Below are 14,744 nucleotides of genomic sequence, written 5' to 3'. Positions count from 1 at the left end.
GCGCTGGCTGAAGTTTGTGTTCAATGAATAACCTGCTCCAAAAGTATACTGCTTGGTGCATTTATTGGTGATTAAAACAGCACTTACATCAGAAAGGCAGGGATTCCATCAATGACAAAATCAAGCGGTCAGCAAAAAGTAGCACTTCCCGTTCACCCCCTCTCAGTTCAAAAACCCCAATACCAGGTGAACAGCTGACTATACCACCTCTGATGCTGACGTACCACCACCACGTGACCCGCCTACTCCGACGTGACAATACAATAATAACAATAAATTACCGCGGCTATAGCTGCCACAAAGAGCTGGCCTCTACAAAAGTCATTCACTGAACTTTTTCCAGGCTCTGTGTCACTCGCTTTAAAACAACGAACTTTAGTGGATATTGTCATTTGTAATAAATCCGAAATTTTAATGTAAAGAAAACGAGAGCACGTTCAACATGAACGGGTTTTTGTGGCTGTGTGGTGGTCTGTGTATGTGGGCGCGCGCCCATTAAAGCCACACAAGCCGCTGTTCGCGCTCTCTGTGATGTTTATGTCCCTAAAAGTCTCAGAGTTGACGGACCGAAGATCCAGACTGAGTGAAAATACAAATCCTCAGTCAACATTTTGGAATAAATGTGCTTGAACTGTGTTCGATGACAAAATGTCGGAGAAGCCTGTGTGGCATAACGAGGGAACTGCAGGAGAATTTGTATTACTGTTGTCGACAACGCCACCTAGGGTAGGCCTAGGACCCTGCACAAGGCACACACAGGTTCGTTTTACCACGTTCAAATATGGGGCAGAGACAGTACCTTTAAACATTAAAGTACAGATTTTATTTAATACATTTCTTTTAAAATTCGGTTTCAGTAAATGACAGTTGTAATATATGAATATGATAAATGATGCAAACAACAAAAAAAGGAATCTCAAACCAAAAATACACACAACATGCAAAGAAAATAAACACAAAATTCACAATTACAAACCACCAGTTATTTACAGTTACAATTTACAATATGTACATAAAACCCAGACTGCTACTAATGGGTCAGAAGGACTCATAAAGGGACCTAAAGTTCTTTTTGTTCAGTATCAAACTGATGTGTGTGTAATATAGCTACTGACAGTTACACTCTTACAAAATGTGTAGGGACAGACATGAGGTTATAACCTTGTAAAAACTGCAGAAAAACCCAAAATATCTCTCTTGGAACATACTTAAGAGTCATCAGACATTATCTGAAGGATGGAAAGTGTTGCATGCTTAGAGAGGTGGGGGTTTCTTCTCAGAGACTGACCTCTGGTGTGACCGTCCACCTCATCGGTTGATGCAGTCAGACGCCTCAGGCCAAAGCCTTCTCCCACTGGTCTCCTCGCTGTAGTTCGCCTCTCAGTTTTCTTATCAAACACCAGCAATGAAGACAGAGACTCAGAGCCAAGCGTGTACTCTGCTAGTGTATCCACACTGCTGCCCGTCAGCCAGTTGTATGCTGTACGTCGACCTGGAAGGAAAAAACAAAAAAATCAATTCCAAGATTATCATACCTGTGTTAACCTGCAAATTCACTGACTGCAAAGCTACTGGTGTAACACACACACACACACACACACACACACACACACATCTATATTTAGTACTGCTTTAATAGCAGGTTATTGAATTTCAGTGGTACCTGCTGTTTGGGTTTGGGAGAACTCTAATGACATCTGAGTGGCTCGGAGCTTCCCCTTCATGGATCCAGACTGGGATGCTGCTAAACTCTCTGGGCCCTGAGAGCTTTGCGTTTCAACAAACATGGGAGTCATCACGGTGCTCCTGAAGCGCCAGTTGGAATCAATCACATAGTCCTAGAGACTGGGAAAATGTCATCAATACATCAGGCTCGTCAGCAGTTTACAAAGAGAAATCTCAAACAACTCAAATAACTGGCCGAGAAAAGACAAATGCTGCAGATTTCAACTCACCTGGAAGGTACACTCTGACAGTGGAGACTCAAACATGTTTCGTTTGAAGTCAGGACTCTGGCTGGTCATTTCCAGCAGCAGATTGGCAGCCAAGCTCAAGAAACACCTTTCTATTTGACAGGAGTACAGAGAACGTTCCAGGGTGGCAGTGGGGAGGCGCTTCTCCTGACTCCAGAAGTTACGAACATAGAGCCTGAAAACACAACAGACAGGGATGGGCTTTTTTCTTCAATTAAAACACTGAATTTATATAGAAAATAAAGACAGAATATGAAATACAGCAAAAAGTAAAGACAGGACACGAGTAGTGGGTACTGACTGAAGGCCTTGGTTTTCCTCAGACAGTCCCTGAAGTAGTGTTTCTTTAGCTGCATTCAAAACCTCTACTGAGGTGTTGTCTTCCATGCTCTCTTCATCACTGGAAGAATAAAAAAAACAAAGTATCGTTAAATTTAACATCAGAGAAGTACCAATGGAGTGCAAGCAACAGGAAACCTGCAAACACATGAGCATAATGCAGTTCAGTGACCATAAAAAGCAACAGACTAATAATGGGGAATTGGAAACCCATTTTGCAGGACAGTTTGCACCATGTCCTAGTCTTCCTATATGGGATGTGTTTGGTCCCACATTGGTTGATCGTTTACATTTTGCAACCACTAAATGGGTCAAATCAGAAAAAGTTACTGAAGACGGTGACATAGTTTGTGGTAACTAGTTTAACAAGACACAAAAGTGGGAAATGAGGATTTGCATGAGACTGGAAGCCAAAAAGGTTCACAGTGCCTGTAGTTGTCCTGGATCCACATGAGGATGTCATACATCCTCTCTCTGCACACTGGTGAAGGATGGGAGACAAAAGCAGTGACAGCCCCCAGGAGCTCCTGAAGCTGAACTGGGGTCAGGTGGGCAATAATCTTGTGGATGATGTCCAGACAAACTCTCTGCCTGGCTTCATCCCTGGAGACACAGAAGAATGATGTGAAGCATAAATAAATGTTCACGTGTTACTCATTTGCACTTGTTATCTATTAGCTTATACTGGAAGCTAAAGGAGGAAGGCCCTGAATGTCAAATCTCTTCTGATTTCCTGTAGTTGAAGTGGACGTACTGTTTTGTGTGACACTGATTTTTTAAAAAGGATTGAAAGTTGCTTGTAAGAGCTCTACATACCTGTAAAGTTGGATCTTTTCGGTGATGGTTACATTTATTCAGGGTGCTTTCAGTTCTATAAATTAATGTCTCAACCTTTCTGTAGATCTCTATGATGGATATGAACCAAAAACAAGCCAGAAAGATAATAAGCATGCAGGTCATGGAGGAGATAATGGGTAGGACGTACCTGTGGCCCATCGTCTGAATGAAGCCTGTGGTCTTCAGCTGCAGGAAGATGTCTGGGATGACATCAGCTCGGCTCAGCACGCACTCCAAACAATGAGTCTTCAAGATGCCGTGCGACTTCGGCAGGAGGAAGAACACATAGTTGACAAACCTGAAAAATTGTAAAGAAAGTTGCAGTTACAATAAAACTTGGTTAACTTTCAAACCTTGGTCTGAACTGGCGATTTACAGACAGCGTTGATTAATGGAACGATTTATATTTCAGACAGAAAAACTGATTTTCTTCTCCCTGTGTTGCAATCTTTTCTTTCTATTCAGGTGATTTGAGCTCTCCTCAGACACCAACATAAAAGAAGAATAACTGTAAGTCAACCAAACTGGGAAAGTCTCATACATCATCCATTTCAGTCATATTCTTCAGGATGAGGCCGATAATTTCAGCAGCAGCTGCGTAGACGTCTTTATACCTTACAAAGGACACGTTGTTGGTGAGAGACTGGATGTGCCTGAAAAACACAACACATTCAAATGTTTACAGCTGCCTTGAAAGATGGCATGTGTGAACTCAACACATGGGAAAAACAAACAAACAAACAAAAAAGATGACTGTTAGAATATACTGCTCTTAACTTGCATCTTAAAAATTCATAATAAAATGATGGTTTTCAAACAGTGAAGCTGTCGGGTGATTCAGTGCACAGTATGCTGCCATTTAGCTACACTGTAAATATTACCTCTCATATTCAATTCCACATGAGGCATCGTAAGCAGGGAGGTTGTTGGCCAGGATGATTCCCAGCAGCTGAAGTCCAACAGAGTTGTCTTTACTGTTTGGGTTGGTGCCACAAAAGCGCTCGTATATCAAACTGCAAGGGCAAAAAAAGAGAGCGATTCAACTCCATTTGATGAAAAACACAGAATTTATGCTTGTATACTATCAGACCTGTCATCATCTTCTAACGCACCCCTTGTTGGTGAGGGATGGACAGGGATTAGCTAATTAAGAACACACAGTATTCACCATTCACTAGCTGCTTATTAGCATGCATATTAGTTGCACATTGGCTCTTTATTCATCATAATAAAGGACTTATTACTACCTTATTCTTGGGGTTATTAAGGGGTAGGGTTACGTTATTAAGATCATAATTCATGTGCAACAACTTTCTGACTATCAATAAGATGCACTTAGGAGGTTATTGAGGGAAATCTCTTTGTTTTAGTTAATTGCAGAATGTGGTCATGCAGAATAAGGCATTAATAGGTGGTTTATAATTGACTAATAAAGACTCAATATGCTACTATTATATACATGCTAATGAGAATCTAGTCCATGGTTAATATGCGCACCTTAACATAAAGTGTTGCCAAAAGGTTTCCTTACACCTCTTACAATCAAGGTGTTGTAACCCCCAGTGAAGCTTTGACAAGTGGGGGTCAGGAACCCCAGAGTGGGAACCAGCACTGGGTGGCACCAGCTATACTTAAGTTCAAATGTAGTCTAGCTTGAACATAGTTTGTAACTTTGGACAGAGTTCACGCCCTACTAACGTTTTAACTTTAACTTTCATGCAGCTACACTGATTGTGTCAACTGCACATCAATTGTTCAGTGAGTGTGTGCAAGTAGTACCTGTAAGGCACATGCAGACAGTCTTTCCAGCACTCTACCAGAGTGCGAATGATCTCCAGGTTGTGGCGGAAAACTGCCCTCTTGGCGTGGAAGCTGTGCTTCATCAGGAACTCTAGCAGCCGGTTGGCGAGCACTTCATCTCTGGGGTTTCCCTGAGACGAAAAAATTCTGTTACTAATGGTTCTTCTTTTTTGTCTTTAGATAATATCTCTATCCTAAAATGTGCTTTAATTCCCTTGGAAATACACAGCCTCTAATAAAAACGTATTAATGATTTATATTTGCTGTCTTTAAAATGCAAGTATGAGCAACCTTGGGGCTGGCCAGGTTTGTCCAAGACAGAACTGTGACCACAATATCCACCACCATAAAATGGACCCCCTCTCCTCCGTTGTTTTCAGAGACGACAACCTGCAGGAGCGGCCCCAAGAAGAGTTTGGCATATGGTCCAAAAACCTGGAAAAATTGACAACAAAGTCCAAATCCACAAACAAACAGTGACCATTAGAGGAGCAGAGAATGAGGAGTCACATACAGCATCATATTTGGTTTATTTACAACGACAGTAATAATATAAAATACATTTGTATCGAGCGACACTTACCTCCTCTGTGTTGATCATCAGCTTTGAGATGAAGAGTCGAATATTCAGAGGTGTGGCTGGATTTGCTAGTTTTCCATGTAAAATTTTCATCCATGGAGGAAGCTCACTCGGCATGTTTCCCTGTTTGATTAAAAAAAGAAGAGACAAAAGCTCCATTAAATAAGACTTGTTCATGATGATGTGTGAAGCCATCTGTTTCTGTCTCCAGAGAAATGACAGTTCTGTTCAAACTCTTCTTTAGTGCCACTGACCTGTTCAGATTTGGGAGTTCTGTTGTTCCTTTTCATGTGCCCAATAAGACCAGTCATGGTTGCCATGCATTCATGCTGATTTAACTCATCCATTTCCAGATCAACCACTGTGTCCTGGGAGGGATTTGTCTCCTCTGTCTCCTAGATGTACAAACATACCAAAAACTCTCCTCATCACCAGCAAAAACAGGTTATAATGTGTCTGTTTTTAAACTGCATATCACCTGCCACACTGCTAATTATACATGCATTTCAAAATGTCAACTGGTCTGTGACAAAGACAGCCAAAGTCAGTAAATGAGCAGTAAATACCTCCATTCTCCTCGCTCACTTCTTTTCCAATCATGACGTACTTCTTCTTTCTCTCAAGTGGGACCTACATCAGCGAAAAAAAGAAATTAACCACAACTGCAACTCAAAGTATATTGTTAAACAAGCAGATTTGTTAATAAAACTTACCTCAATTTCAACTGGAAAGTTGTAGGTCCTTTCAACATCGATGATATTCTCCAGGATGAACTGATTCTGGACAAAGAAAGAGCACCATTAACACCACAGAACAATCAAAACCTGAAGGTCGTTGTGTAGTTCATTGTAGTGCACCGTTCCAAAATGAAAGATGACTTGGATATAATTCTGAAAGCCAGCGAGGACCTTCTCTGGTTTCTCACTGAACAGGAAGCTCAGTGAAGCTGCAGCTGATGACGGTGATGGCACAGTTGTACGCAGCACAGTGATAGTGTCTCCTAAGTTCAAGGAGCTGAGTCTCACCCGCCATGTTCTCAGTGAACGCTTCAAAACACGACCTAATGGAAATAACAGCAATAGCCATCATTTACGCATTTCACATCTCTGTCATGTCACTTCTTGACTTTTAAAAGTACAGGGGAGTCCTACTTGATCAAGGTCTTGGACAACTCGTTCCCCTCTGTTTTGTCTGATGGACAGTAGGCTTGATTAATGCGGGATTCCTTGGAGTAAACCTCTTCTTTGGGAAGCCGAGAATACAGGAGCTCCATCAGCTTGTAGCCGCCGTTCTTCTTCAGCAACTGGATCTCAAATTCTCTTTCATTTGACTAAATCAATAAACAAATTAGCCATAAATCGATTTCTAACCCGCTCAACTGATCTACGTTATATAGTACTGGCTGACTAGTACCATGTAACAATGTTAAGAAGCAAACCTTAGTGAAGCGGCTGAGCAGCAAAGCTGTCATGTCGGAGACATTTGCCACAAAGAAGTCATTCAGGGCCTTGGGGCTACAGTTAGAGGCAAGGGGCAGCAGGACCCTCTCCACCATGGCCTGCAGCATGGAGCTCATCGGCACGTCGCCCTGCTGGATCACTCCATACACTGCACACATTAGCTGCAGCTGCCGCTCGCTGCTTGACCTAGTCAGACATCAACACAGGGAGTGGACACAAAATAAGCAACTCCTGTAAGATCTAATGCAATACAGCAACATAATGAACCTGCGATGGAACTTGACAGCTCCCAGCCATGATGTGCATCGCCTCTCAAAAGGGTGTCCTGAACCGGGAGTGTGTTTTCTTTCCAACTGAGGTTTATGTGAAAAGCTGAGACGTGATACTTGGGGATTGGGTTCATATTCTAAACTAAATGTGTATCTAAAACTACACTTGATAATACCATTTAAAACATTTATTTAATTTTAATCTATTAAAACAAATGCAACTCCATTAAAGTAAGAAAGAAGGAAACCTTGTGTTACCTCATGACTTCTGACTGAAGAATGGTTTGAAGCCTTTACTAACCGCTTTGCAATTCTTTGGAAACAGGTTTGGAAGTGCTCCTCCATGATGTGTTTTCTATCTCGACACAGAATCCCTGCCATCAGTTTGAGCAGGAGGGGGCTCTGAGAAAGCTCTAGGGCATCCAGCAACTAAAAGACACAAAGAGATGTTGGGTTGGTGCCTCCCAAACACCAGCTGCAAGTAAAACTTACTTACTCACCACAAGAGTCGTTGCTCAGTGTTTGGCATCTGCTTGTTCTCAAAACTGTATCAAATAAACTTTTCCACTTTAATCTGTCTCATCTCCAAAACACTTTACCTTTCGGACACAGTCCATGTAGTTGTTGCGCTGAAGCGAGCCCTTAGCAAACTCATCTGACTGCATGGGGAAGTGGGAAGCTACCAGGGCGTCCAGAGCTCTCTGCAGCTCAGCCAGTGGCTCCTCTGGGAGAATTGTGAAGAAGGGCAACACCAACAGGGCCTGACTCTGAAGAGTTGAGAGAATTCAACAAAAGAAACTTACATTTCAGCTTTGTTTACTTTGTTAAGCAACTCGAACAAAAAAAAAGTAAAAGTCATTCTTACTTCATCAAAAAGTCATTTGAAGTAATCTGCCGTATATCCTCTCCATACCTTGAGGTTCAGAGGCAGATTCATGTCAACCAGCAGCATAGTGAAAGTGGAAAACACCGGCCTGAATGCTTCATGGTTGATATCAGAGCAGACAGAGGAGTCGATCTGATGAGAGAGGGAAAAGTATTCATGATGTAAATTCACATGAGAGGAAATCAGGAAAGAAAGGGGGTCAAGTTTTTCAGGCCTGGGCACATAAACGATGATCATTATTATTAGTAGTAGTGGTGTTAATGTACTCATTTATTCTCAAACCTGGCAATTACAGTTTCTACTGAATGAGACGAAGGGTTTTTTTTGCTCGGGGACATGAAGCAGTAACTTCAGCATCATACCTGTAGGAGCTTGGAGAGCAGCAGAAGAGTGGCAGTTTTGCTCTCTGGAGTTGACGAGTGTCCTTCCCACCACGACTGCAGGCTTTTCCATCGTCTCGGCACCTCTTCGACCAGCTGTTTTCCCCGAGTCTTCCTCACAGAGCGCTCCCTAAAGCTGTGGTCCAGCATGCCATTCAGCAACACACTCACCTGACGAAAATTTCAACAGAAAACCTCACACGCAGAACAACACTGTTCCTTGACAGGTGCACGAATGCAATGCACTGTGCACAAAAGAATTGAGATCACTGCTAGCCAGGCTTGCAAATATCTATATCTGTCCATAAAAAATAGATCTGTGCTGACCATGATTCTCTGAAGCGTGACTGCACCCAGTCTAATAATGCTACTGCACTATCGAATGTCAATCAATCAATCAAACCTAAATTTACAATCTACTTCTCATATTTCTATGCAGCACATGTCAATTTGCCAGCTGCTGCTCATCTTTTATCTTAGTGGGTCATTTGATTTGACGCATTTGGGGAGATTGTCCCATTGATCACTTCACTCATCACATGAGCAGAACAAAAGACCACAAAACTCTAAGCAGCTGTCAGGTTTTTAACATGTTACAGTAAACCTATAAAATGTTATGCCACTGATCATTATTCTCTTAGAAGTATATTTGTTTTGGGAATGCCTTTAAATAAACCTTTTCTGAAACTAATTTAAAAGGAAAGGAGAAAGAGCTACCATGCTGGGGTTTTGAGAGGAAGCTTTCATGAGGGCTGGCACTGTGGCGTCCAGACTTCTCAGAAGCTCAGTGTTGATGGTCGCCTGGAAGAGGCTGTAGAAGTACTCCCCGTGCGAGAAGCTCAGGAAGTTGTGGCTGTGGCTTCCAGATTTGGGCACAGAGAGCATGATGGTGTTCAACGACGAGTCCACCAGCTGCTCGCTCTGCAGAGAAATGGTAAAATACAACAGGAGGCAGCAAGCAGTCAAACACGCAGTAAACTTGTATCACATTCGTCGTATTTTTCTTTTTTTATAAACTACGCAATGAAATTGGTTGCATTAGATGCAGTTGACTCCAGCTCACCACATGTAGTTTCAATTTCATCTTATTTCATCAAATCTTATGCAAAGAGAGGTACCACTGACCTGTTGACTTAGAGAAAAGGCAAGCTGAAGCAGGCCGTCTGCTAGCCTTTTGGTATTTATGTCCAAGGAAGGAAGTGCCATCCTGTCCTCACCAGGTGCTATACCTTTATACACTGTCATTAGAAGTCTGGACCCGAGGGATATGGCATAGGTAGCATCCTTTAACCAGCCGAGAAAAAGCAAAACAAAAAAAAAAAAATGTGTGGCTTCCATTTGCATATGCAATAATCACTGCAAGGAAAAATCCAAAAGATCTGCACTCTCATACCAAAATCTGCCATCAGCACACAAAGTAAAATGCTTTACCTGTGCTCATTTTCAACATGTTTTGTGTGTGAAATGGTTATCAAAAGTGAATAGAATGGCACATTTGCATAACTGAAAAATGGTGCTGTGAAAATAAAGCTCATTGTGGGTTAATGGTTACATGCTCACACCTGACTATGTCCCGGGTCAAATACCTGGCTGTGCAGAATGGAGCCGAGGAAGTCGGCTTTGTGGATCTGCTTACAGGAAGACAGAACCATTTCCATCTGGTCATGGTGGCTCAGGGTGCTGGAATGGTAGAGGTCTACAGCACACAACCCCTCCACACTAGGAGATCATTAAAGAAACATTTTTGTTTAACGTCTGTTACATGTGGCAGTGAACAGTGAACTCAAAATCAGTACTCAAAGATGATTAACATACCTTTTTCGAGAGATTTTGGTCCACAAACTGCTTTCAATATGAGTGCTGTAAGGCGAGGCCAGCAGGGCCTTTAGCAAAGGAACACACACTTCTGGTAGGTTCTTTATTACCTCCACATCTGCAATGTTGAAACCTAAAGTGGATGGCTCACACACCACCAGTGCAGTCAGTTCAAGAAACGCTGAGGCAAAAATGTCTTGTTCCAGAAGCTGTGAATAAATCAAACACACAGTGAGCCAAAGGAACAATCATGACTTTCTTAATGTCAGTGTCTTAAACTCAGTGATACCTTCCAAAACTCCTGGTTTCCTTTGACTAGAACCATGGTGGCGAACTCCAGCAGGCGGACAATGATGGTGCACTTGCTGAAGTCGTACTGGTCCACCTCTCGTGGGCTGAAGTGAGAGGTCTTCTCGCCAAGAGTAAAACAGCTCTCTGCCACTGCCAGTTCATGGGTTGCCAGCTCAGCCAAAAAGAAACTTGGAGCTTTCAGAAAACTTGATTTCTCTTTGGAACCTTGACAATGAAGAAGTAAAAAAAAGAGATGTTTTACACACTATTTAAATACATTTAATGCAGACAGAATACGCGTTTCTGAAAAAATTGTATCACTGCAGGTACAATATGAATAAAATGCACGTCGCAACGTAACACAAGTATGCACCAACTATCCCATCATAAGAACTGGTACAATAAAATAGAACTGCACAAATCAGACTTACTAAGCATGTGCTGAGGCTTGATTACATGCAAGTTGATGAAGGTGTTGTAGCAGTCCAGGGCCGCCAGCAGTAGGTCCATCCACTGCAGGGTGGCTCTGACACTGAAAGGACCCTTCAGGTCCCTGAGAGTGTGCTGGGAGAGGAGACCTCCACCCTCAAACCGTGAGATCACGAAACCTATGCCATGATCCTTCAGCATGCCATCCAGCCACTGAGGTGGAGACTTCTTTCCTACGGTCAGTCACACACCACAGAGAAAAGTAAATGACTGAAAATGAACTAAAAGTAATGCGACTACTAAATTATCAAAGGTCTTTTTATGAATTTGCTCTGTTGTGTTTAATGTTCATGAGGCCGACGCTAACCTTGGAAGATGAAGCTCTGGGTGGGATTGCTCACCTGGGAGGAGGGGTATGAACTCATAGAAGAGTTCCATGCATTTGTGGCGACACTTCGTCCGAGGCCGGCCACATTGCTCCAGAAGCCATAAAACCACATCGGAGAGGCACAGCTTCCCATCAGGTGGAAAGCCCCTGCAAGAAGAGGAATTTCACATACATTTCTGCACATAAATCATAATATCTCATCATTGCATGAGCATTTACTGCAAACACGACTGGAGGTCTCGTAGCTTGCAAACATCCTACTGATATGCATGCATACTGTGTACCAACCTTGGGACGCGTCTCTCAGTACTGTGCTGATTGAGGCTGGGGGCCTTTTGTTTGACGATTCTTTTCAGATGATCAATGGCGCTGGTGCAAGAGCCAGACTTTTGACAAATATGACGAGAATTTCAAAGACAAACTGCTCCACCAAAGAACTTTCCTCCTTGCAGGGACAAACGGACAACTGCACTGAGCATTTTGGTAATACAAAACCATTTCTTACAATGATTTTGTCCTTCTGTCAGGAATATAATTGAGTAAGAAAATCTTGATGTATATGATGGCATGAAAATGTATTCATTGACATATAATGATAACAAAATGTTAATCACTATCAGCATTGGTTATTATTTACCAAATCAGTCAAATCTTTAATGTCAGATGAACTCAAGGGGATATTCTTTAACAATAATGATATAAAAGTGATAGTGGATGTTTAAAATTTTTTGTCCATACTTGAATAGTCAATGTTTGGGTCGGTTTGCATTTGTAGTACTACGAAGGAGGACATTTCTCCCATTTATCCATTTTAAAACACTAACAATTTCAACTTTTTATTCACTACGATTAGCTACAGTATTTCAATTATTCATTCATTATGTTGAGCTAACTATTTCAACTGTTTATCCTTTACTTTTAGCTAACAACTTAAATTGCTATCCATTAGCTACATTTAGCTAATTATTTCAACTGTTTACCCTCACTTTTAGCTATTTCAACTGTTCACGCATTACTTTTAGCTGACTATTTACCTGTCTACGACAGAAGATGAAAGAATACATTTAAGATTATCTAGTGGATTACACACGAAACCAAACTGTGAATAAAGCAAACAAGGCAATAAACATACGGCTGCAAAGAATCCATATCCTCGTATGGCAATGGACAGTGCACTGCAACCTTTAACAAATGACCATCAAATTATTGGACAGCAGATGATGCTGGAATTATTTTGGAAATATTCTGACTCTTAAATTCAGTCAGCATCGTGTTGGTCTGGGACGGCCTTGAAGTGTCTACCTGTTTGAGGAAGGCCTCACGTGCATAGTAACTTGTCTTCTTCATCTCAGGGTTGATGTGTCCGCAGAGTTTAGACATGACCTCAAACAAAGCTCTGCAGTGGTCCATAAGGCAGCTACTGAACTGGGATGCATGTCTGGCAAACAGTCGAAGCCCAGCTGTTTAAGAGACAGTCAGAGATGTTAGTTTTCACGGCAGTTTATCTTCATTTTTTGCGATGGAAACGGCAGGTCTTACCCAATGTGACGGCATAGCGACTCATTTCCATCTACAACAAAAACAGGAAAGCAAGCTATTACAGGAAGTTTGTTGCAAAGTAATTCATTCAGTGCGGACTCGACGCGTTCCTGTCAGATACAGAGAGGACTAAGTTGATGGACTTCCTCGTCTTACCAAGTTCATTCTCGGTCGGTGTTAGCATGCACTCATGGCCCAAGTCACCGACTATATCGTGACATTTCAAAGCTGCCGCTCGGGTGTCTTCGTCTGAAAGTGATTCGTGAAGTTTCAGAAGAAGCCCGTGAATCCCTCCCACAGTGTTGCTGTCAGGAGAAGACATCGCTGCACCACTGACTTAAGCTAACATTAGCATCGGGAGCGCCACATTACTTTCTCAGAAGAACCCTGTCAGAGAAAGACGGCGTCCTCCCAACTAGCTAAACAACACACTGTCAAGCTAACTGGCGCATTCAATCCCAAATCATCACGCACATCAGCAAGACTCAGGATAGGATATGCGCTGCATGTTCTTCAAAATAAAAGTCCCAGTTATTCGTTGTCTGCTGCAGCAGCTGAAAAACCCATGAACTGGAATGAGCTGGAAACAAGAAACTTGGCCGTCACTGGAAATGATAAGTGGAAATGATGTGCAAGTGCCACAGCAGTGGCAACTCAGTGTGCTCTCAAATGCCTTGGACAATAAAACTCCACCATGAAGCATTTTTTTTGGCCATTTTTAATTTTTCCAACAACATATTAATCATTTAATAAACCTGACAAAGGGCAGAATTTAGTAGGAGAATGGTCATTACTCTAATTTCCATTGTTGTTCAATGGATTTCAATCTGCCCAGATTTGTGTGTGATTGGATAAATCCTTAGTTAGAAAGTTTGTAACCTGATTAGAATGAATATGACCTGGTGAGTGTTTACAGACTTCCAAAAGCCTCCTGATTCTGAAAATGAAGTGGGAAACAATGCTTTCTAGCTGTGACATGTTGTCTGTGTGGTGTCCTGATGAAATTAATCATTGAGACGCAGGGTCAACCAGCAGATCATCTGCTTAACCGTGGCTCAAAAAGCGCAACAACAGTGAGCAACTGTGTGAGAATCTCTGGAGACTAAAGGTACCATCACTCCACCACATCTTGGAGGAGAGACTGGATCTGCACAGTCTGACAAAGCTGCTGAAGGAGGTGCTGCAGCTCGACCCTCGTAAGCGCATCAAACTGCAGCTCAGTGACAGCGGGTGAGTCGTGTGTTTGGAGATGAGCGGTGTGCACGGCTATCTGTGGCTGGGTGAACATCGTTAAAGTGTCATTTGACTGTCTTCCAGTGTTGAGGCCCGCTCAGTAACGAAGACCCTGACAGCTGAGTCGAATGAGCCTCAGATCAGCAGCACTGTTTCAGAAGAAGCCCCCCACACACTAATGACAGTTTTTGCTCTGATTTTCAGAAGTCATTGTTACAAATGACTGCATGAAGGATAGATGTGTTAATCAGTTCTTCTTCTGCTGCTTCACGACCAGTGATGAGCTGCCATGAACAACAAACAGCATCAACTTGTCAATTCTCACTTCAGGCAATTTCATTATTCAATCATTATGACATCAACAATTTTTCTTCTGTACTTTTTAAGTAGTTAGGTTTATATGTTTTTAATAAGTCACATAAAACATGAATACATGCTTATAGATTCAACTTTGATTCAATATATTCTGATGAGAAATGAGAGAGCCAGACAAGATCCTGCAGGTTTTCCAGTCTTTTCTAACTT

The 14,744-nt window shown here is 42.1% G+C and overlaps 1 pseudogene; it reads right to left on the bottom strand.

Annotated features, from left to right (window-relative positions):
• Positions 1 to 851: 851 nt before the first annotated feature.
• Positions 852 to 13,308, bottom strand: LOC121606179 (annotated as a pseudogene).
• Between the last annotated feature and the right edge of the window lie 1,436 nt (positions 13,309 to 14,744).

This window comes from Chelmon rostratus, chromosome 5 (genome assembly GCF_017976325.1).
Source record: "Chelmon rostratus isolate fCheRos1 chromosome 5, fCheRos1.pri, whole genome shotgun sequence".
NCBI lineage: Eukaryota > Metazoa > Chordata > Actinopteri > Chaetodontiformes > Chaetodontidae > Chelmon > Chelmon rostratus.
Note: the sequence above shows the minus strand (reverse complement) of the source record. Positions and strands in the feature narration are given on the sequence as shown.